At 38.1% G+C, this 22,321-nt stretch overlaps 8 non-coding genes across 8 annotated transcripts; 1 reads left to right on the top strand and 7 right to left on the bottom strand.

The window, feature by feature from the left end:
- Positions 1–14,101: 14,101 nt before the first annotated feature.
- Positions 14,102–14,172, top strand: TRNAG-GCC. Its single transcript has one exon. It is a non-coding gene; the product is annotated as a tRNA-Gly (tRNA).
- A 336-nt stretch (positions 14,173–14,508) lies between these two features.
- On the bottom strand, positions 14,509–14,579 carry TRNAG-GCC. Its single transcript has one exon. It is a non-coding gene; the product is annotated as a tRNA-Gly (tRNA).
- A 267-nt stretch (positions 14,580–14,846) lies between these two features.
- On the bottom strand, positions 14,847–14,917 carry TRNAG-GCC. The gene has a single exon. It is a non-coding gene; the product is annotated as a tRNA-Gly (tRNA).
- A 2,402-nt stretch (positions 14,918–17,319) lies between these two features.
- On the bottom strand, positions 17,320–17,390 carry TRNAG-GCC. Its single transcript has one exon. It is a non-coding gene; the product is annotated as a tRNA-Gly (tRNA).
- A 610-nt stretch (positions 17,391–18,000) lies between these two features.
- Positions 18,001–18,071, bottom strand: TRNAG-GCC. Its single transcript has one exon. It is a non-coding gene; the product is annotated as a tRNA-Gly (tRNA).
- A 412-nt stretch (positions 18,072–18,483) lies between these two features.
- Positions 18,484–18,554, bottom strand: TRNAD-GUC. The gene has a single exon. It is a non-coding gene; the product is annotated as a tRNA-Asp (tRNA).
- Positions 18,555–19,366: 812 nt separating this feature from the next.
- Positions 19,367–19,437, bottom strand: TRNAG-GCC. Its single transcript has one exon. It is a non-coding gene; the product is annotated as a tRNA-Gly (tRNA).
- A 339-nt stretch (positions 19,438–19,776) lies between these two features.
- Positions 19,777–19,847, bottom strand: TRNAG-GCC. Its single transcript has one exon. It is a non-coding gene; the product is annotated as a tRNA-Gly (tRNA).
- Between the last annotated feature and the right edge of the window lie 2,474 nt (positions 19,848–22,321).

Below are 22,321 nucleotides of genomic sequence, written 5' to 3'. Positions count from 1 at the left end.
AGAGAGAGAGAGAGAGAGAGAGAGAGAGGAGCAAGGAAGAAGAAAAAACGTTAGGAGAAAGAAAGGAAAAAGAAGGAGAAAACATGGAGAAAGGGAGAATAGGGACGAGAGAAATAGAGATAGAACGGTACAATCAAGCCTGTAGGATGCGTACACAATCATGCAGGTGAGAGAGCCCGAGAAATCACAGTATAGGAAGAACGGGCATGTTGGCGGGAAAGATGGGGGAGGGGTTCATCGTTTTAACTCTCCCTTATTATTATCTCCATGTTCCTCTATTCTCCCTTGTGATCAGTGATGAGAGGAAAGGAAATCAAACATTAAAGTTTATTAAATTCTAAATAAAACTACACATGACTCTGGAGTCTGCCCACATTAACCCAGTCGGCCTGTATATCCCGTACTTTTCCATATCAACCCTCACCTACTTTCAACCGAAGGTTCAACACATACGGTGACGTTCCACACCCCTAATCCTGATGAAATGAATACCTATACATGAGCACCTGTATCAGAATAATCTTCGTTATAAATTCACAGACACCTGTTGCGCGGCAACATTTGAAAGTTACACGCCATGGAGACAAGCAGTCCCATCCCTCGCATCCTCGTACTGGCAGGGGGGTATGCCGAGGAGAAGAAAGCCTCAGGTTCCCCGGGCGCCACTACCATGACTACACCAATCCACGTCTAAAGGAAGTGGGGCATGAAATATTGCCAAGGACTAATATATTTTGATTTTGAATTTGAATAAGTTTAGTTTTTCTCTATCTATGTTGAGTTATTAGATAAAGAACACATTGTACTTTCAGATTAACATGACAATTAAAAGTGACCTTCTATAATTGTTGCATGTTCAAACAATAATTATTAATGATGATATAGTTTTTTTGGCGTACATTTTGCTCCAGCTATATTTTATTTTTCGAAAACCGTTACTGTGATATCTGGCAGTTTCAGAATATCTTATGATGATAAAGCAACAATCAGATAAACCGATTAACCAAATTCGGGAGTGGCACTTCTTCTCTTTACCAGTGTTGACTGGAGTCTGTGCTAAATCCTAATCATCAACCTGTATTTTAGTCTTATACGTTTTCATTAAGAACCTTACCATTTATTGTGGAACAAAATTACCTTCTTATTCAAAAGTAAAAGATAAGATAAGCCTTTTTAAGGGATTCACATTTGATTTCTAAAAGTCATGTATACTAGTAGAATTAAACTTGAATTGAATTGAATTTATTATCTTCTGCAAAACATACAAATCAAATTACATTTCAACGATACAACATGTACAAAATATAACAATTATTTGAACGTATACACAATATGATAATAATAGAAATGTTGACATTAAAACAAAATGTAATTAGTAAGCGCACCTGTAATGGATTGTCGATTAGTAGCTCGAATCTGCTGAGGTTTTATCAATACAAATCTCCAATATAAAGGTAGTTTATGTTCCTGTCTAACTCTAAGGACAAGTCTATCCCCTCGCCCACGCACACTCTCAGTGCAACAACTGTTGAAATGGAATAATAACGTCCCTCTGAAGAGGTAAAAAGAAAAAAAAAATGTTGAATTGGGGGAAGGGGCAAGTCGTTCGATATTAAACTTACTTGAGCATCACAACCTGTGCATGGAAATTAACCGTCTAGCCAAAGTGTGATCAGTCAGATAACAGAATCATGTAGCAAAGATGATATCAGTTTGGTTTTATAGGAGCAGCAAGGTTTCCACCGACAACTCTCCAACTTCCAGAGAGTATCGGGTGCCATCGAGGAGGAACAACCGGACCACCTAGGGCCAAGTCAACAAACACCGTGAACGCACCAAAAGAAAAAGTGTTCTTGGACTTGAACACACAATATTTTGTTAATATTGACTGTGCTCGAGTAGCAGATATGAAATGGTGTCTTTAGGAATGGATCCTGAGTTTGATCTGAAATACTCTCAACATGCTTCAATGCAATTTTGTTCACAATATAACTAATGAGATGAGTTCAACCATTTTTAGGGTTCTAAACATATGCAGTATCATAATAGCAGGTATAAAGCGACAATCACATATTGGAACCTCACATTGCGTTTAAATCATACCTGCGTGTGAACAACATACAGACAATTCAAAGTCCCTGTAAAAACTCAAATGTTATCTATTTTTAACGATCAAACTATTCAGAATACAGTTAACTTTTTAAGCATGATAATTAGTCACATAAATTAAATTAAAATTCAGTAGCAAATGATCCTTTCATGGTTATGTCTGTTTTATATAAACCGCTATAACCAGAAACTAAATAACATAATGTATCTAAAGTTTTTATGAACACGTAAAGGATCGAATGCAGGAAAACGTCTAGTATATATAATTTGATAATGCAACCACTATGATGATTTTTCGGCGAATTCGGCATGCAGGTAATTGCATTATATTCCCTTTAAAAATGTATCGGATAAAACAAGACACTGGATTTCAATTACTCAGGTAGGGTTGGTTTGTCTTGCCATCATCCCTGAGGATAAAGCAACCGATTTCCTGATCTTTGGAAATAAAGTCTTGAAGAAATCGTTGTTTAGGTGTTATCAAGCAAGGTGCCGCAACAGGAAGAGATGGCGGACCTTGCTAAGACCCAGATCTGGAGCATTTTTCTTTAGTTGATTTGTCTTGCCATTGTGTTCCCTAGGTGCCCTTCTTTCCTATACTTTACATGGGAAGAAAGAATCAACAGGCAATTCTACCTTTTCAAAAGTGATCGAGATCTTGCCTTTTTGAAGTCTGTATTCATTTTGATGACACCCACGCTTTAGCGCGTGGGTGTCATCTATATTCTTTTCCACGAGTCAATATTCTTGACCATCAGATATTTCATATTTTATCGCAATAAAAAAATACCTATTTCGCAATGACATGACGTTTCATCTTCAGCATCATCACCCGGCGACAATCATTCTTTTCTCTGCATTCCCTCTACATTTTGTTCGGTTCGTTTCATATCTAAAAATGTATTTAGTCAAGCTTTGATCGATTTTTTCTCACTTCTTCCCTAATGATTTTATAGAGTTTGACGAAATATGATAATTGATATATTATCTTTTTTCCCCCTATAACTGTTGTTATGTATATTTGCTTATTCATTATTAATCGTCAGAAAGTACTTCTTATTATTTCATGTTTGTTATGTTACCGAAAATTGTTATATTTATATGGAATGCAAAAGAAAATAAAGAAAATAAAATAAAATATTTTTAAAACATTTCTGTTTATTTTACTTTTTAAATAAAGATAAAATTGAAATTGATGAAGAGCTCACATAGAAAAAAAAGCTCGTAAGTCTGAAGGAAAATAATGTAATGTATGAACGCATTCAATGATATTCTCGCATAAATTCTCATGTTTTCTGCAACAGGAAACATACAACTATGAAACATTTATCCATGATGATTCAGCACAATTTATTATTGAATAAATCCGTAAAGCACTGCGTCATGAACTAGCTGGAAACATAAACATTATCGAATTATGAAATCGTCAGACCGTCCATTGTTAAGTTCCGAAAGTTCTTCCGCCCAAATTATGATTTTTTTTATTTTGTACTCTACGAATAAATGTGTGTCGCTAAATAGAATCATAGGAACTTTTTGTCCATATTTCCCTTGTGTAAGATAAATCCAGAAAAAAGTTGAATTGAATTTGACTATAATAATAGTCAGAAAGGTTTGACCATCTAAAGGGGGTATCTCACTGAGCGGCGAGTGCTTGCGAACGTAGCGAATTAGGGGTTTCGCCAGGTTCGTAAAAGGTTGAAAAAGGTTGCAAGAAAGTTCGCAAACAGTTTTCATTGTCGCAAGGAAATTTTGAGCATGTTCAACATTTCTTTGCGAATTTATTTGTCAGCAAACAGTTGCAAGCATTTGCAAAACAGTCGTAAGCGTTTGCAAAACAGTCGTAAGCCTTTGCAAACGACTGTAAGACGGTGTCGCTGAAGTTCTTTTTTATTCGCCAATGCTAGCGATCACGTTAATATATATATGGTTCCTATATGAGATCGACCCATCGAGTACTAGGAGTTTGCAAAAGGTCCCAAACATTCACAAATAGTGGCAAAGGATTGGAAAAGGATTGGAAAATAGTTGCTAATCTTCGCAAAAACTGTCGCTCACATTTGCTTACAGTCGCTAATAGTCGCCAACTGCATGCATTTCGAAAACAATTTCGCAAACATTCTGTCATAATTATGTTGCTAATTGTCGCTAAACATCGCTAAAAGTCGCTAAATGTCGCCTAGGCGAACCCGATTTTGGCCAACATTCGTCAGAAAAGTTGACGAATCCAAATTCGCAAAGTTCGCAAGCATTCGCCGCTCAGTGAGATGCTCACTTTAACGAACAGTGCGTCACTTTCAACATTACTATCGCTACCTGTACCTATTTGCCTCCTATGTCAAATACTAATATTTTATTCACCATTATACAAGTCAAGGAAAACCACCTCAAACCTTCCTGTAATATATTTCCGTCCTTACAATTAAGTCTAAATCTCTAACATTGAAACGATTTCTCAATTTCTAATTCAATTACTTTTTACGATGAACACTCTGTAATTGGTGGCTAGCCAATAATATCGGCGATATGTTCCGTGTCTCCTTGCCAGTCTGTGACGTCATTGAAATAACAAACCAATCATAACGTCCTTCTTGGAGGAAATGAAATGAATGGTACAGCTTTCATCATTATGTAAGATGGGGACACGAATAAATGCAAGCAATTCTTGGACGCATTGTTAAGTTGAAATTTAAGTTGAAATAGTCATGATAGTACAATTTTATAGATTAATTAATAATTCTCGTTGTCCTTGTTCTCGTCATTATTTCCATAGTGACAGGAATATAACATTGGTAGCCTTTATCCTTATCAAGGAACCCACACTTTGTCCCCTCTCATCGTTCTCTCTCTCTCTCTCTCTCTCTCTCTCTCTCTCTCTCCCTCTCTCTCCATCTGTGTCTTTGTCATGTGTCGGGCTATCTCTGTCTCTCTTTCTGTATATATATATATATATATATATATATATATATCACCCTGCTCCCCTCTCTATATGTCTCTCTATATCTGTCTGTCTCTCTCTGTCCCCCCCCCCCCTCTCTCTCTCTCTCACCATGCCCCTCTCTCGCTCTCCCTTCACTCTTCCAACCAAACACCTACATATAAAAATATAAACATTACAAAAATGAAAAAAATACATATTATCAACGTAAGCTAGAGATAATACCAGCAAGAAGCCCTTACTCCTCCTTAACCTGAGGAAGTAGGATGCTGTGTATATGAATTCATATTTTGAGAAGGAATCATGATGTTGAGACGCCAGGGAATACCCACGGAAATCAGATAATCGTCCTAGAAAGTCGCCATGTCCGCCAGCATTAATGGTCAGGAATCCAATCTCGCTATCAGATCACAAACTATTTCGGATCCACAGAAATGAGAAATGGGGGAAATGGTAAAGTGGGCTTGGCTACGATTTTGCCACGGCAGAAACTCGGCTACAATTTACAAGATAAATTTAGTTGCCTATAGTTACCAGCAATTCCGTAATTTGCTGGGTGTCTCCACTGTGAGACTGCTAGAAGACAAGTCGAAACAAATTTAATCTCTATTTCCTTGCTTCATTAACAAGTCCATAGATTGCAATGAAAATTGGCAATAGCTTCAAGGCGTGTTATGCCTCTCTCTCTCTCTCTCTCTCTCTCTCTCTCTCTCTCTCTCTCTCTCTCTCTCTCTCTCTCTCTCTCTTCTCTTCTCTCTCTCTCCTTTTCTCTTTTTCATTCTCGCTTTCACTTTCTCTCTTTAATATTCTCTCTTTCCTTTTTCTCTATATCATTCTGTTTCTCTGTTTCTCTGTTTGTTTCTGGTCTCTCTCTCTCTCTCTCTCTCTCTCTCTCTCTCTCCCTCTCTCTCTCTCTCTCTCTCTCCCCTCCCTCCCGCTCCCTCCCTCCTTTCCATACACACTCCATCCATACATCCATCCTGTCATCTTCCTGTTCCACTCCTTGTTGGTCTCCTTCCTTACCCACGGCAGCCCAGCTAAACCCTGCTAACCATATATACACTGAGCAGACCCAGGGAGTTCGCTCTCCGGGTCACTGCCACGGTATCTCGATGTCTCCAAGCGGCCGACCAGCATCGACGACACACGTTATTATTAACAACAGCCCATCCTTAAAGTCACATTACCATCGACAAAAGTATCCAGGCAGATAATCTGATCTCATCTGCGCAGAGAAGTGATATATTGAGACTTTTTCCGACAATGATACAATAATCCTTCGTTTAAAAAAAAGTTTTACACTCGAATATAGGATACACGAGACTAAACGAAACATTAATCCATGGAAAACTAGCCCCTTGGTCAACGTCTTACATAAGGAAATTCCTAACTTTAACACAGGACCCCAACCCCATACCAATCATTAACCCCTCGCCCTAAATGTAATGTTAATCCCATTTGTAACCCTCTAACGCCCAGTCTATTATCCTAGACAAACTAAAGTCCATAGTTGTTGTTACCGGTGCAAATGTCCAAACAACATTGTATCGATACATTGATTCTGAAAAGTTGGAGATGTTAATAATTCAAACCCGTATTATAATGTTTAACAAACAAAATTGCTGTGCATATCGTTTTATATCAAACATTAAACATCTTTGCAGCTTCTTGACTTTGATTCTGGATCGATCGAATCAACTGAAACAGGGGGGAAATGAAATAAATTAAAATAAATTGTGTAAACTGAATCCAAAAAGAAGCGATGCAAGGTGAAACATAAGTATGTGACGTCTGCCAATTAATATATTTGAAATATAACAATCTTACATAGGTATAGTTACTTTCCCAACTACCGATAAAAGAAACATAATTATAGCCGATTTGATATGAAGAGATAGAAGGGAGCTTCGTCTCCTAGTTGTGAAAGTAGCTCGGAGGACTGAATAGATATGATTGTGTCTTTAACGTCGGGAGGGATAAATATTCGTTTGAGTGAGTGATGTGTTGCCCTGAATATGCGTGCAGATACACTTTCTGGAACGTGGTGACAGAAGTTTGGAAAATAGTCATCCGTGACGCGATACCAAGTAAGAAAATATGGGTGCTATAGTATACATCGAATAACATTGCACCAGACTTTTTAGCATCTAAGCAGAATGAATACATCACAGAAAATGTGCAGCAATAATCACACAAATTTGAATGTTCAAGTAATGAATCAAGATGGAATATTATAATGTTATGACTGGAATAAATGTTATATAATATGAAGATGGTTTGTCAACATAATTTGAAATATTCTTTTCCTACCACTGTGCCCTTTGTTTAATTCCAACATACATGTGTAGTTTTAATTGGAATTTGATTCTATAGACAGGATTTTGTGTTAATGAATTCGATGCAAAGTTAGAATGTTCTACTTGTTTTGTTTTATCAAGACGTGAGAAAATAGAACTAATATTATTTTGTCATCTTATATATAGTTTTATCACTTATGTTATGTTTACATATTTTCACATTTTCTTTTTTCCCCTATCACATCAGCAATGTAAGAATGTCAAAAAAAAACTTGTAGTTTCCCTTGATATTATATGATTGTGTGTTTTGTAGAACAATTCGTCTGTTCTTAGAACGGTTTATTTCTACAATCTACCAAGACCAAGCAGTAGTTCTGTGATAAATTGAAGAATCGAAATAAACACAGAGAGAATTTTCAATGCAATCATGAACCTAAAAAGGCAGTACATTTGGGATAATATCGTGAGCAGATGAGGTGTGAAATCGAGGGGACTATTTAAAGTGCACAGTCATGGTGAGGATCAAAATGAAATCCGTAACAGCTTCTGTAAACTATGTCATCCTCAAAAAAAAAATGTGTTCATCTAAATTCGCTCCTTAATCGTTGCTTAAAATATCAGCGAGTGTCGCCTCATGTGAGGTCCCAGAGGACGGGGAACTCCCTCGCTGTTCCGCTCATTAAAGGCAGGAGTAATTACGGTTTGAATCATGACTTCATTTGAAGACTTTACAGTTTGTCACGTATAAAAGCAAACTAGATATACTTGCGAGCAGACAAGAAAGTCGATTATGTACCCTACCATTGTAAGTATACTTTTAAATACAAGTGAAGGTCATTTTCTCATATATTGAAGTGTGCATTGTCAATTCAGTATGGATCCGAATAAACAAAATTCTATACCTTTGCCTCGTTTGCAGAGCTCTTCTTTGTTGTCTTCCGAGATCACTTATCATTCTTTTGATTAATGATATAGTAATTTGTTCTAATCAGATAACTGGGGAATTTACTATAAACAATTTTCCAATAAAACACAAAAGTATCAGCCAGCGGACAAGTGCCTCTGCCTCTGGGCTGCACAACGCCTCGCGCCACCACTGATATCATAAGACACTGGGGACTGAGGTCTTTAACCAAGCGGTTCATGGCTCTTGACTTCTTCAGGGATTAAATGAGACAACCGGATCCCCCTGAAGCTTCCAGGACTTTGACTTGACTTAAGCCGTCCACACCATCACTGGGATGTATGATGGCTTCTGTTTCACTATGGCTTGCCACACCTTCCTGTCTTCTGTTAACCTTGTAGCTTTAGTCAGGGAGTCAACTTGTCTGTTTTTGCAGTCCGCCTTGATGCAGTCTGTCCATCTCTTAGCTGGTCTTCCCCTTGGGCGTTTGCCATGTATATTTCCATTGAGAAGGATGTGGGGGTATCTTTTTGAATTCATTCGGTTGATATGTCCAAAGTATCTCAGTCTTTTTGTGGCAACCCTGTCGATGATAGTTTCTTCCATATTCAGTTGTGTTCGTATGTGTGTGTTCCTTAGCCTGTCAAATCTGGTCACACCCATGATTCTCCTGAGGCATGCCATCTCAAAAGTGTGAAGTCTATTTTCATCTACCTTCTTTAATGTCCATGTTTCTGCACCATATAACAGAATAGACAACACCAGGACTTTGTACAGATCTACCTTTGTTGAGCAGCGTATATCTTGTGATGCCCAGATTTTCTTGAGTGCTTGGAATGCTCCTATTGCCTTTCCAATGCGGTGCTTTACCTCTTCCGAGCAGGATCCTGTCTGGCTTATTGTTCCTCCCAGGTACGTGAACTTATCTACTTGTTTTAGCTGTTCTCCTCCAACGTTTATATTCAATAGTTGAGGCTGTTTGCTTATGGCTTGTACTTCTGTTTTGGTAATGTTTATTTTCAGTCCAAAGTTTGAGCTGCTCTGATGTACTAGGTCAACTATTGTTTGGAGGTCTCTGTCATTGTCAGCTATAAGGACTATGTCATCCGCAAATCTTAGGTTGTTGATTAGCTGTCCCTGTACTCTTACGCCGATCTTGGTGTCATGTATAGCGTAAAGCATCACAGCTTCGAGTAAGATGTTAAAAAGTTGTGGGGACAGGGCACATCCTTGGCGTACCCCAACTGTGGTTTTAAACCAGTCGGTCAATTCACCATTCACTCTGACTGCACTGCTTGATTGTTGGTAGAGTGCTTGAAGTAGGTGTATGTATTTTGATGAATATCCAAAGAAGTTCATTGCTTTCCACAGCCCTTCCTGCCAGACTGAGTCAAATGCCTTTTCGTAATCGATGAAGCAGCATAGGAGACTTTGATTTCTTTCAAGGCGCTTTTCCATTATCTGTCTGAGGGTGAACAGTTGATCCATAGTGGAACGTCCTGGTCGGAATCCAGCTTGTGCTTCGGACAGCACTTCTTCTGTTTTCTTCATGATCCTTCGCTGGAGGATGATACTGAATACTTTCCCTGCATGGCTTAGCAGGCTAATACCCCTGTAGTTTCCACAGTTGAGTTTGTCTTTTTTCTTGTAGATTGGTGTTATTATGGCTTTTCCCCAGTCAGCCGGAAAACTTTCTTCCCGCCATATTATGTTGCACAATTTGTGAAGTATGGTGATTCCTGTTGGCCCAGTAGCTTCCAGGACATGCTCCACTAATCCACTAGAGATTAACTAATCAGGAGCGGCGAGACAGCGTGGAGATAAACCACTTCTTGGAGTACAGCGCTGTAAGATCGTGGATGAGATCTCGATGGTTCGGGAAATTGAGAGTCAATTTTGATTTGTTAAGTGGGCATGGATGTTGCTTCAAGGCAAGGCACGAGGGAGGGAGTTGTGGATGCTATTTTCACCCAAGCCCCTTATCGTTGAGTTAAATATTAATTTTTGCAGTCTCTCTATGATATTTTTAAAGAACCCTTTAGACGAAAGAGGCGGGAACTCTTCTACCCCTTCCCCCTTCTCTGTAGTTTCTGTTGCTTTCTTCATGGCTTGTATACCTCTATACATACCTTAATTCCCTCTCTTTACCCGTCCATATCTCTCTCTCTCTCTCTCTTTCTATTTCTCCCCTCTCAGTCTCTTAAACACACACATACACATACATATATGTCCTCTCTCTCTCTCTCTCTCTCTCTCTCTCTCTCTCTCACCCACGTCCCCCCCCCCCCCTTACTCAATTTCTCTTTCACCCCACCCAATCTCTATATCAGTGTAACACACTATCCCATTCGCATTCACAAGCAATTCATGAAAAATTGAAAGATGTTTTTTTTTATTGTTTATCACTGGATATAAGCACTGGATAATAAATAAAAATAAATGATTAAAATATGGTTAATATTACCCCAGAGAATTTATCAAGTGGCACAGACAAATATTTTCGGAAACTGAGAAATTTAACCCAAATTTTAAATACACAGTCATTATTGATGATGATGAACAAAATGTATGAAAGAAGGGGGTGATAGTGATGTACAAAATGTGATGGTATACGTTTTACTGTTTCGCGTGCATGGAGTTCATAGCATGGAAGCGTTATTTGCAGACGATATGAGAGATACAGTTTTTAGTCAAATGTTGCTATGTTCCCGCCCAAACGATTAACCAAGCAGACTACTTCACACACCGACTTCCGCGATTATCATTATTGATATCCTGCCCGATCGATCACACTGATCACGATCTCCCACGCCCTGCAATAACGTCGCCCTTTTCGACCCTCTAACATCAAGATATATATGTATAGGTCTGTATCTAACAAGACTTCTCCCTTAAAAAGATTCTCTCAAATCACGATCACAGACACCGGGGTAATCGATTGGGCGACAGGACGAGGATGCCGAGCTACTGCGCCCAACGATTTCCCGCCAAAAAAATGGAGTCCACATCAGGCGAGTCTCTGATATCATAATCTGCTAATCGAAAAGGAGACGGAGTATTACAGGGCGACTCTAAGCGTCAACTGTAAGGACAGTGTCTATATTGGGACACCATGTGGTCTGTTAAAGCAACCCCTTGATGTTTAGAAAACTACAAAATACAAGATCAATAAAACCAATGAACACATGTTTTAGATAAATTTAATGAATGCATTAATATATGTTAAGGCCTACTAACATTTGCCTCGACTTTTTGTCACCACCCCTTAACGCGAGCACATCCACCATTTTCTTTCTGTTAAAGATCGGGGAAAGTGTTGCAACAATGTAGTTCATTGAATAAACTAACCCAGAGTGTTTATTTGAAAATAACATATCGCTTATTGTTCATTTTGCTCATTTCTTACAACGATGTACCAATAGTTTTTATGGATTCATTGTCAAAGCCCCAAAACGTTACACCGTAGAAGGTACCATTAACTAGAGATCTCTAATAACTGCTAGTCATTTAAAATGTGTTGTCGACAGCGTGTACCAAACGCAGTCAACAGTGTCTATACACCACGTGCTCACGAATGCAGACGACATCATTGCAACCACACATGACAATTCTATTTAAGAGGATGCATCATTAATGACCCAGGTACACTAGCAGACCTTGTCACATTGTCATTATTTTGATTTAATGTAAATGTTGTTCGGACTGTTATCGGGGTGTTGCCGGTCTGCATGGTCGGTGTGACTTGGGTATATTGTGTTCATATCGAGAGCAACGCCTTTCACTCACGCTTGATCCTGTGGGATTAACAGACATTGAACCCTGTCTGGATCTGAGATTTAAGGTTTGTAATTCGATTAAAGACTGATCTCAATTCAGGATGAAAACAACGACTTATTATAAGAAAGGCGTCGCTTCCAGTCTCACCGAAAACAGAAGGTTGGCTGTGTTAGGAAAGTATATCACGATCTGATACAAACCAATTTGTCCTCTCGAGCTTCACGACTTTGAGAACCATGTGCACGAATGATATCTTTCATTGATGATGTTTTTCATATTGTTATATGAAAGACACCATAATAAATTACGTCATCATCGCTGCTTGTTTCGTTAATCTTTGCGATTAAACAGGGTTTATCCGTCGTTTCCTGACACTAAGCGGAAAGGGTATAAGAAGGAAGTTAGGGGGGATGACGGGGGCGCAACAGCTTCTCAGTAGATCTTCTTGTATAATCTTGCGGTTTGCATGGTCGTACACACCTGTTTTCAAAGAAAGTTAAGGTTAGACATGGCTTGTATTCATCATCCTCCATTGTTCCCTGCTACCGATTGGCAAATTACGCTTCACAAAAAGTGATAATTTGAAGTTTTGACAACAAAACTCGCCCTGTACAAGCTGGAAATGGAAGATTATTGTTTAAACTCTTTTAATATGACTTGAGACACAGATAAAACATCTACCTACATCTAATGAAAAGATTTTAAATACATTCTGCGGTGCTTCTTCGTAGATAATTTTGTTTTAAAGTTTGTTTATTTCAAAACACCCTCTCCATTCCTTGTAGCATTAGCCCGATGGTGCCACAACCTGATATGGCTGACAAGTTTATTATAAGTTCATTTTCATATCATTTAGGGTGTGGATATTTAGAACGTTTAAATGATTGAATTCAGAAATTGTGGCCTTAAACAGGGTGTAGACCAGGACTTATTGTTGGAAGGCTTTTGCTCTCAGGGATGTCAGGCCATTAGGGCGTAGGGTCATAGGGTTGTCGTATTGATCAACGTGATCATGCACCTCTGAAAACTCGGTCACTTTGGAACGCCAAGCCAATGTGTTTTTGAGGGACGTTGGGCCATCGGACCATCATGACCATCGAATCATTGGATCGGTGGATCGTTTCGCATCCTTCATGATTGCACAACTTCAACCAGTATCGTTCCAACTGTCTGTGTAAGATGACAGGTATAAGGTTACTCAGGTTTATTTTCCAGCGTCAGGCATTAACTGCTGAGTCATTCTATAACAGCGACCCACCTGACCAGACCGGGGAGAGCAGCTGCCTAACAACCATCGAGACAAACCGGCGAGGCGGACCTGTAAATTAGTCCTGTAATCATCATACACCCAATCTAGGTCAAACTCAAAGTCAGGAGATAGACTCCAAGCAAACTCGGTTAGTCTGCCACCTGGTCTGCTTGGGTCTCAGAGGATATGATTTAAATTCTAGGGGACCGACCAGAACTTGGTGTAAGGAATTACTCAGCTTCTCTGTGGTATTCATGTAATCATAATGTTTGTATTATCCCGTTATGATTGTTTTAATAGGTGAAAATAAGTAATAATTGAATGCTAGTCTGTCTTCTCTGAATCCACTAAGAGTTGGTGAGTCAGCTGTGAGTATGAGTCAGCAGTGGGTCCATTTCCCTGTTCCGATGACATAAATTCCGCTGTTTGTTACTTAGCACCAGGTATCAGGATATTCATATGTCCGTAAATAATTGTTTAATTTGAACATGCATTGGCTACATTGTCTGTTAAGTTGACTTGTTAATCTGACTTGATAATTGCAATTCAAATTGAAGTAACATAAGTGACAATTTCTTTAATCAATTTAGACAGCTAATTAGCTCGGTTTATATTAGGACCTGACAGATTCAATGTTATCACTAGACTTGAAGTAATTTCAAAGCAGGGTCCCTAGTCTTTGTATCAATGATTAGAGATTGTATGTTCAAAATAAAATGTCGAATAAATTAAAGCACACGTTCTTTTAAAACTATATGATTTTGTTTTCTTAAACAACTTTATGATCTGGAGGCAAGAATCTAACCTCATCGATGATGAATGTGAGCGCATCGGTGGTTCAGTGGTAGAATTCTCGCCTGCCACGCGGGTGACCCGGGTTCGATTCCCGGCCGATGCAATTTCCTTTTGTTTTTAAATGTACATACAAAGTAATTAATTGACAAAACACATCGAAATAATTTACTGGATATCCTGCGGTAAACATAATGAACACAGTTAAAGTATTGTCGAAGTAAAAATATATTTCTGCTTTTGTAGCACTATATCTCATTTGCAGCCCAACAAAGGTTAAATTCCAACGGCATTTGAAAGATTTAGGACTAATTTAGGACTTCCCTCGAAAAGAAAGGGCTTGAAAATGTCTGGAAGTGGGAAAATAACGACCATTTTTTAAATGTATTATCTTGATGTTTTTTGTTTTTGTTATTTGGTACATTTAAAAACAAAGGGTACTTGCATCGGCCGGGAATCGAACCCGGGTCACCCGCGTGGCAGGCGAGAATTCTACCACTGAACCACCGATGCGCTCACGAACAAACCTGATGAAGTTAGATTTTTTTGTCCAGATCATAATGTTGTTTAAAGGTATTATGTCTCGTTTGCAGGCCAAAAAAACGAAAAGGTTAAATTCCAACTGCATTTGAAAGATAATACTAATTTAGAAGTTCCCTCAAAACGAAAGGGCTTGAAAATGTCTTTAAGTGGGAAAATAACGACCATTTTTTAAATGTATTATCTTGATGTGTTTTGTTAATTAATTCTTTGTGTGTACGTTTAAAAACAAAAGGAAATTGCATCGGCCGGGAATCGAACCCGGGTCACCCGCGTGGCAGGCGAGAATTCTACCACTGAACCACCGATGCGCTCACGATCAATATTGATGAGGTTAGATTCTTGGCTCCAGATCATAATGTTGTTTAAAAGTACTATGTCTCATTTCCATGCCAACAAATAAAAGGGTTTAATTCCAACGGCATTTGAAAGACAATAATATCTTAGGATTTTTCCCTCAAAACGAAAGGCTTGAACGTGGCTTTTAGTGAGATTTAACGACCATTAGTTGTCAAATCGATTTTAGTGATTGCAATCACTTAAGTAATAGTCTGATCTTCAGTGTTTGACTGTGAAGTCTAGAAAGTAAATGAGTTTCCTTGCCTAATTCAAATATTAGGACACTGCTAAGATAGGATAGGACATACGTGACATATTCATAATTCCTGAAAAGTTCTACAGAATTTGATGTTGGCTTCAAATGGAACATAGTAAGCCTACTTTTAATAATGAAACACAAAGCCCCTTACTGAACAGGTTTTGACGGGAGTTGAGGTAGTTGGGGACCAATTTTTCCAGTCTGTTATTGTGGTATGGACCAATATGACATTACTTCATTATATCCTTGTCGACAAATCTTTAGAACTTCTTGAGTAGGTGGGTCGGTCTGTAAATACATATATATATATATTTTTAATATTTATTTGTTTGTTGTTGTTGTTGTTGTTGTTGTTTTTTTTTTGGGGGGGGTGGCCAATTTATTAAATAATTTTCCGTGACACCCCTCCCTAAGTCTACTGCCCACTAGACCGAAAATGTCTGTATTTTGGGTCTGCTAGCCACTTTCCGGAGGGTTCATCAAACCAACGGTCCTCTAGAACGACAGCCGACAACAAATTATTCACTTTGTCGGTCTCTTAGACTGTCGGCCAACTGCATGGGAACCCTCCTCGATCCTTCCACCTTCCTCCTGGTTGGTCCTGTTGTTCCACTAAACGTGCTCCGGGGGGGGGGGGCATTTGCTCCGCGGTCATCATCTTTCACAAACCGAATTCATAACTTTAACTCTGTACCAAATTCATAAATTCAACTCTGAACCAAACACTAATATGAAGTTCCACTCCCAACCTAAACTACAATCCGATCGCAATCTTAACTCTAACCCTATCTAATAAAACCTTACTGGGGAACAGGCGATGTCTACTCCAACACCGCGTTTGGAGCAAGGGAGAAGAGTCTTCTTCGAATGCTGTCATCGTTGAACGAGGCAAGGGGAAATCCCCAACGAGTCTCAGAGTTAGGCAGCAGTGACGCCTCTAAGCCCACTCGGTGACAATACAACGGATATTGGGTAAAGCTTTGCTGAAAGATGCAGAAACAGAGCCCATGGATGGAGCCTTCATACAATATCTCCGAAATGAGCACAAGACATGAATTTCGAAATAATGTACTTCGTGGTACTGTTTGAGGATTGCTTATAGATAAAATTGAGTTCTGTGGGGGTGTTTCACAAAGATTCTAAGTCGAACTTAACTCTAAGTTGGACTTAAATATTATGTAGAGCCATTTGTAGCCTTATGATGAAATACATTCAAAAGCAAAATTCAAGTATTTCAGACTTTTCATAAATTCTATATCAAGAAAATGAAATCTCCCAAGATAATAGAAAATATGAATGATTTGAATCAACATTTTAAGCCTTTTAAACTATTTTTTACAAAATATTTACAATGATGCTAATGGTTCTCCATAATTTTTTAAGTCCAACTTAGAGATATGTTGAACTTAGGATCTTTGTGAAACACCCCCTGATCATGCAATTGCATTGTGAAGAAACGGAGTGGAATCCTCGCTACCCCTCTCCATCTCGTCCTGTCTATTGCAAGTTCCAAATCGATTTCTCTACCGTCTAAGTTCGTCCTCCTTAAAGGTAAAGACCAGTTATGGTCATGCGATTACATTGTGAAAGAAACGTTGTGGAATCGATCAGAAAAGGTTGATCATCTAGCATATAAGTATTGGTGTGTACTGCAAGGTTCTGGAATCATCAAAATGATAAGAAATATGGCCCAGTCTTCGTAAAGTTACAAGCACTGCACACAGAAAGATGTATATGGGACTATACGCACACGTGCGCGACACCGTGCGTTTATCTCTCACAGACCATGTAAATAAACTAATTTACCAAATATATCAATTAGTAAGCGATTTCCCGGCAAATTTTAAATCATCATGTATTAGTCAAAACATATTCTTTCACATGATTGGTAATAAGAGCTTCCATTTCATTTTTTGAAATTGGGGCGTTTCCAATACTGGTCTTTACCTTTAAACAATCTATCCACTTCTACCTGGGTCTTCTTTTTAAACCATATTGTCACATAAATTTCAGGAAAACAGGTAAAATAACGATCATTCCAACTAGTTTCATTATCTGGATGTTTTTTTTCCAGAACTTTATTTTCTTTATTTGTACATTAAAACAAAAAGTACTTGCATCGGCCGGGAATCGAACCCGGGTCACCCGCGTGGCAGGCGAGAATTCTACCACTGAACCACCGATGCACTCACATTCAAGTACAAAAGCAGTTTGTTTTTAATTCTAGATTATAATGTTGTTAAATACCCCTAGATGCTGTACGAAGTTCAAAAGATTTGACTTCGTGTCTTTTTAGTTGCACATGATGGGAGCGGCGAGAACAGAACAGGTGTTGACAAATGGGCAAAAATGGTTTTAGGTGGCGCGCGAAGAGGTCTAAATTGTGTCAATATTTGTATCCTTTATTTTTCAAATACATTATATATGTTGATTGAATCTTTGTGCAGCACAAACCGTTCGGTAAAAGGGTTTGAAAATGGTAGAATATTACTTAGTTAATTTCAATCACTTAAGTCGATTACACAACTAATGGTCGTTATTTTCCCAATAAAAGCCATTTTCAAGCCCTTTCGTTTTGTTGGAACTTCTAAATTACTTTCAAATGCCGTTGGAATTTAACCTTTTCATCTTTTTGGCCTGCAAATGGGACATAGTGCTATAAAAGTAGAAATATGTTTTCACTTCGACAATACTTTGACTGTGTATATTATGTTTACCACAGGATATCCAGTAAATTGTTTTAATATCTTGATGTGTTATGTCATTTTTTTTGTATGTTTAAAAACAAAAGGATATTGCATCGGCCGGGAATCGAACCCGGGTCACCCGCGTGGCAGGCGAGAATTCTACCACTGAACCACCGATGCGCTTACGATCAATATTGATGAGGTTAGATTCTTGCCTCCAGATTATAATGTTGTTTAATACCACTGGATTCTGTACGAATTTAAAACAAAAATTGACAAATAGGCAAAACAAATTATTTTGTTCATGTGTTTTTAAATTTCAATTACCTTCTAAAGTTGCTTAATCCTTCATGGTTTTATATTGGTACCGTCTTGACAAACTTGCTTTATTAAAAATCATTTTGCCTTGATGACGATTGCGTATATTGGGTTACACAGGATACTGCTATCAAGTGAAGTAAAAAAGAATTTTAAAATTATCTCCACATCTAGTATGTGAAACGATATCCAAATTCCAGTAAAAGAGTTTCATCACAATGATGTGTTATGCCTATTAATTTCTTTGTTTGTACAATCAAAAACAAAAAGAAATTGCATCGGCCGGGAATCGAACCCGGGTCACCCGCGTGACAGGCGAAAATTCTACCACTGAATCACCGATGCCCTCACATTCAAGTTTAAAAGCAGTTTGTTTTTATTTTTAGATCATATTGTTGCTAAACGATGTTAAAAAGATTTGACTTCGTGTCTTTTTAGTTGCACATGATGGGAGCGGCGACAACAGAACAGGTGTTGACAAATGGGCAAACATGTTTTAGCGCGCGAAGAGGTCTTAATTGTGTCAATAGTGTTATCCTTTATTTTTCAAATACATTATATATGTATTGTTATCGTTTATTTATCATAATTACAAATAGTTTCGTGCAATCACAACTACAAATAGCATCTCGCAAAATTAATTGATACTGTAAGTCCTGACAAACTTGCTCAAAAAACATTGTCGCCAACTTATAACAGACCCAACCCTTACCCCCCCCCAAAAAAAAATTAAAAAAATAAATAAATAAATAAATAAATAAATAAATAAATAAAAATAAAAAAAAATAAATAAATAAAAAATAAAGTTTTGCCCACATAAGGGCTGTGTCTCAAATAATAAACCAAAATCTGTCTTCACACTAGTATGCCTTGGCTGCATATAATATTGATAAGTCTACAATGGAATACTCATTTTTTTTAAAATTATTATTTTGCCCATCTCATGCACGACACTATTTCTAATTAACTTTTTATTTGCCCTAAGCCCAATGGCTTCAGAAAATTAACCAACACGATTGTGTCTAAGATTGACTACACAAAAAATGCTGTAAACTTTAAATATGTCTTTACATCGAGTTAGGCCTTGATTATGTCTTCCTCTTCCATCGTGTTTTGTCAATTAATTTCTTTATTTGGACATTTAAACAAAAAGTACTTGCATCGGCCGGTAATCGAACCCGGGTCACCCGCGTGGCAGGCGAGAATTCTACTACTGAACCACCGATGCGTTCACGTTCAAATAGAAAAGCAGTATGTTCTTTTTTCCCCCAGATCATAATGTCGATTAAAGATATAGTTGAGTTCTGGTCATGCGATTGCATTGTGAAAGAAACGGTGTGGAATCGATCAGAAAAAATTGATCATGTAGCATATTAGTATTGGTGAGTATACTGCAACACTCTCACGCACTATACACATAAAGATGTATGTGGGACTAAAATTGTAACTTCCTTATTAGTTTTCCAATTTTACACAATTTATTTTGCTCTGTTTCTCTTGTTTTTCTGCATCTATATTAAAAGCAAATTCTTTTTGGATTGGACTTAGCCTTTAAACAAAAAGTGCTTGCATCGGCAGGGAATCGAACCCGGGTCACCCGCGTGGCAGGCGAGAATTCTACCACTGAACCACCGATGCGCTCACGTTTAGAATGGAAGATGATATTTTGTGGTTTTCAGATCATCATGTTGTTTAAAAGCACAAACTATCTCAAGACGCCTTGATGGTGAGAATGTTTTGACATATGAAATAAATTCCTCACCTAGACTAGTTTGTTTTACACCAAGTGCAATGTAGCGGTTTCAAAATATGGCACTTTGTCCACGATTGCACCACCCCTTTCTCTCGGTTCCGCCCCTCCCAATATCGTTTACATCTCTTCCCCTCTCTCCCCCTCTATCCTCCCTCTTTCGATCTCCTCCCCTCTCTCCTCCCCTTCCTCCACCCTCTCTTTCCCATTTCTCCCCTCCCCCTCTCTCTCTATATCTCTCTCTTTCTCTATCTTTTCGCTTTCACTTTGTTTCTACTGTTACTAATTAAATCTGGATATACAAAGGATGAGAAGTCCACTCATATCATTTGATCAGGATATTTTTAGAATAGAAGTGATCAAGTTTTCATGTAACACCTATGAATGCTACGACCAAAACTTCAAAAAGGATGATAAGATTATAGTAAAATATATAAAAGAATGTATTGCTTTTAATTGGACTATAATATATATCCATATATTGCCCATAGGAAGAGATTATTTTCATGAACTGTATTAGATTCCCTTTAGCAAACAACGAGACAGTCCTCCCAGTAGTACCTTTTAAAGCTAGGCTTTTTGTAGAAATAACCAGAAGGGTGATCTTCTTACTGTCACTGTCTTTGTATAGTAAATACAAGATTCTTCTAAAAGAGACCTAGAAAGTCTTATGAGACTAAGGTAATATTTTTTTTTTAAAGATGTGTTTACTGAGATAGAAAATCACTACATGACCTAAATGTCGCTTTCTCTCCCATAGCAACGACTTTCGTTTTATTTTCTTTAAAGAAAAGTCAGGCCCAAACACGGTCAAACATAAGTAAAATAAAATTGAGCTACCCGGATACATCTAGTTAAAACGTCAAATTTATTTGCAATTTCATCTTCCATTTTCGGAAACTATAAATCAAAGCTCTCTCTTTCTCTCTCTCTCTCTCTCTCTCTCTCTCTTTCTCTCTTTCTCTTTCTCATTTCAAACAGAGAAAAAACGATTGTTCATGGTTCTTAAGATATTATTACATGAGTCGTAGAAAAAAAGGAAGCAAATTGTTATCTTATTTAAAGTTGCTTTTGTTTTAGAGATTGATACACCCGAGACAAGATGGTGCGCGTCGAGAACAAGAAGCGACCTTTACCCATTGATCGCAATATCCCTTTCATCATCATCATCATCATCATCATCTCCGCAGCCTGCGAAGAGGCGGGTGAAAGGGGACTTGTAAGGGTTTGACTGGTCTTCTTTAAATGTCGGTCTGGCGTCTCAAGGGGAACGGCGGAAACGACTTATCATGATCAGAAGGACAGATCATTCAGAGGAATGACAGAGGACAAATTAATTTATCATGTTTATTCAAATAGGAAATGTAGCAAGACACCCATTTTCCAACCCCCAATTACCAAAAAGCAGAATCATCGATCCTTGTTGGAGACGAATCAATTTGTCTATTCTAGATCAGAGTGATACTGGACTGGATGGCCATGGTGGAATTAGGGAAACTTCTTTCACGGCTGCTTGCTTGCATCATGCCGTTTATTTTAGAGATGAAATATTATCTGATTATAGATGCCATGAACAACGTTTTCTATCAAAACCAAAATAGTTTGCAAATACTTGAAAGGTAGAGTGCGTCAGAAAACACGTTCTGAAACCATGCCTGCCATTTTGAGAATTTAGTTTAGAGACTGAATTAAAGTCCACTCATCCTCTAGGATATAAAATGAGATCCTGACATTAGAAACATTTTGTTATAAATATATATATATATAATCTGATCAAAATCACTGACAATTCATGTAACACCCTTGAGGCATTTTTGTGTATACATATTGAATACAAAATTAAAATAGAGAAAGCTTTGGGGGAAAAGATCTTTTTTTGAAACTGGGTTTCGTATCCAAATTAAAGGTGTGCGGGATGCCATCAATTACCAAAACGGTTTCACTTTTTATGCAAGAGATAAGAATGATATAATTATAACCTCCTCTCCCCCAAAACCCTCTACCGCTACTACATTTTCATTTCACGAAGGAGTGCTCGGATGGAGAGCGGCCATTTTGTAGGTCGTGTCACTCACGTAGGCTGTCGTGTGAGTCTGTTGTCACCTGCACAGTATCGGTATTGAAAAGGTAAATAAACAAATACATAATAAAAGCTAACCTTTCTCTATATCAATTGTGTCTTTTTTGATTCACTTATTTCAAATCTTGTCTTGTCGGAAGAGCTGTCGCCGCCACAGACAGTACAAGCCCCTTCGAGCCTAAAACCCCGGTCCACATCACTCGAAAATTTCAGCTCGCCCCAGGGACGTCTCAAAACTTTTTATCTCGATTTTCCTGAGCTCTACCCTCCATAAAATCGTGT

This window comes from Strongylocentrotus purpuratus, unplaced genomic scaffold, assembly GCF_000002235.5.
Source record: "Strongylocentrotus purpuratus isolate Spur 01 unplaced genomic scaffold, Spur_5.0 spur5_scaffold_6, whole genome shotgun sequence".
In the NCBI taxonomy this organism is placed as follows: domain Eukaryota; kingdom Metazoa; phylum Echinodermata; class Echinoidea; order Camarodonta; family Strongylocentrotidae; genus Strongylocentrotus; species Strongylocentrotus purpuratus.
This window is presented reverse-complemented; position numbering and strand designations above follow the sequence as displayed.